Source organism: Condylura cristata, unplaced genomic scaffold (assembly GCF_000260355.1).
Source record: "Condylura cristata isolate star-nosed mole 26May11 unplaced genomic scaffold, ConCri1.0 scaffold00025, whole genome shotgun sequence".
Classification (NCBI taxonomy): domain Eukaryota; kingdom Metazoa; phylum Chordata; class Mammalia; order Eulipotyphla; family Talpidae; genus Condylura; species Condylura cristata.
In genome coordinates, this window is record NW_004567126.1 from 1,937,139 (window position 1) to 1,939,944 (window position 2,806).

Consider the following 2,806-nt stretch of genomic DNA (forward strand, 5'->3'; position numbering starts at 1 on the left):
TGTTCTGAAAGGAAGTATAAACTCTTCTATCATATAATAAATTAAAACTGCAGCTGTTCTTAGAGAATATAAGAGCTACATGTTAACATGAAACAGAGAGAGAGCTGTCCTGATGCTATTAAGTTGGCTTAAAGGTAAGATGCAGAGTCTTTTATTACTGTCCCCTCATTAGCTTCATAGTAGAGAGCCACAGAAATGTGGAGAGAGGCAAGATAGGAATGTGTGTTTCTCTGTTGTAGTGAGAAGGATGTTAATGTTGGACTTGAATTTGTGGATTTATCTGGAAGTCAGCTGGCAGTTTGTATTTAAAGCTTAGGAGAGTTTGTTTTATTTCTGATACTTTGCACAATATCTTGGCACATTAAATGCCAAAAGAATGCTTTCCAAATATGTTCATAATATTCATAGCTTTTAAAAGCATCATATGAAAAATCAAATTAAGAACTAACATGTCATTTGCTACTGGTTTTGCTTTCTACTGCACAGACCCCTATAACCTGAGGATCCTTTAGATTGCTTTAGGTGAGATGAGGACTTTTATGATATACTCCCATAGCAACTTTTAAATGTGCAATCATTATTATCAGGTATAATCCCCAATAGGTGGTGCAGAGAATCACATTTAGGTGCAAGGTTGTGGAATTGACAGTGATTTTCTGGAAAAATGGATCTCACAATGATGAATTATAGAAAGAAAGCCCGAAGTCCAAAGGTCAAATAGAAGATGATAGTTGTCATAGCACAGAGTTGGCTAGTCTGAGTTAATAGCAGTGAAAAGTTCTCTGGGCATGGGAGAATGGAAGGTTCATTAGAAAAAAATCAAATATGGCCCTCCCTGGTGGCGCAGTGGGTTAAAGCACTGCACAGAGAAGCTTAACCCAACTCCTCATTAGTTTGATCCCCACCTGCCCCGGAGGAGATCCATATGGCGTGGCAGACCTCTCCTGACTCGCCCACTGCTCCCCTCAGCAGTGTACTTCGTTGATCTGCCTGTTCTGCTCCGCACTCTGTTCCGCATCTCTGGCCTATACCCCAGTTCTGTATGGATAAATAAATAAATCTTAAAAAAAAAATCAAATATAGCTCCATGAAAGGTCAGCTGGTGAGTGAATGGTGACGTGTTCAGTATTTGAGGTAGTAAGAACTGAGAAGTGGGAACTGTGGTCGGAAGCTATAGTCAGAGATGGTCAGAGAGGGGAAATCCCTTGTCCTGCCTATCATTCCTGTCCAACCTGAGGCTCAGCCAACTTGGGCCCTTACAACTTTGAGTTTCTAACGTCTGCCTGGAAGCTTCTTAGGAAAACTATGTATCCTGGAGGCTTTTCAGTTATCCAATTAGTCAGTAATTTTTTAAAAGAGTTATTTTTATTTACTTATGCATTCAAGAGCTGGGTTGCAGTCCAGATATGTGGAGGGTGAGAAGATTCACCAGAGATAGAGTGGAGAACAGAATAAGTGGAATGACTGAACTACACTGCTGGGTGAAGCAGCAGGCAAGACAGGAGAGATCTGCTGCACCATGTGGGTCAGCACCCTGGCTGGGGATCAAGCTTGTGCTGCAGTGGCTGTAGATAGCTTCATAGTGCTATGCTTTAACACCTTGTGCCACTGGGAGTTCCCCTTAAATGTTCTTTTTTAATGCCATCAAGTAATATCATTTTTTTTAAAAAAAAAGATTTATTTTATTCATGCATACAAGAGCTGGAGGTATATAGGCCAGAGGTGCCTGGGGTTGGGGGAGGGTGTGGGATAGTTCACCAGAGACAAAGTGAAGAGCAGAACAGGCAGATGCTGAGGGGAGCAGTGCGGGTGGGTCAGGAGAGGTCTGCTGCACCGTGGATCATCTCCCTGGCCAGGGATTGAACTCATGCTGCAGTGGCTGCTGATTGCTTCATAGTATTGAGACTTAACCCCTTGGACCACCAGGGAGGGCCCATCAAGAAATATCTTACATATTTTTTTGTGAATGTATATTGACTTTGGTCGGAGGCTCCAGAGCAGGGCATCACTACTGGATTCTCTGTTTCTCTAGTCTGAAAAAGAGAAAGAATAAGTGAAAACAAAAGAATACTCAAAAGTGTAAAAAGACAGGGGTGTGTGCTGCCTTACAGTAAAAGGTGTGTTAATTAACACTAAAAGCTGCATTTAGAATGGTATTTGGCAGTCTCCAACTGGCAACCCCTCGCAACTGGCATACCTGATATCCCTGATCGTATGTTCTTCAGTCACCTGGCTTGGCACATGTGTTGGTACCTTTCATTGGGGTTAGGAAGGCTACACTGGTTGTTTTAAATCAGGTTGAAACTTAGAATTACTGCATCTGCAAAGGTCCTGAGTGGAGAATATGTGCAGTGAGTTTTAGGAACTGAGATGAGTCACTGCAGAGGGAACACACTGGGCAGAGTGACGAGAGTTGAGGTTGGAAAAACACTCATGTGCACCTCTAGGTCAATGCAAGGAGTTTGGAATTTTGTTGCAGAGTAATGGGATACCACTGTAAGGTTTTAAGCAAGAGAGTAATGTGTATTTTCAAAAGATCGTTATGACTACTTTGTGCTAAGTGCATTGAGAAGACATGGGGAAAGCATCGCCAAGGTCAGTGAGACATGAAGGCAGCCTGGGCAGGGATGGTTTCAGTGAAGATGAGTGCCGTGGGCCAAATATCCTCCCAACTCATGCTGAAATCCTCTTTCAGTACTTCAGAATGTGACTATCCTCAGAGATGAGGCCTTTACAGAAGAAACTAAAGGGAAAAGGAGGTGGACCCTAATCCAATATGACTACTACTGTTATAAGAAGAGGAGGT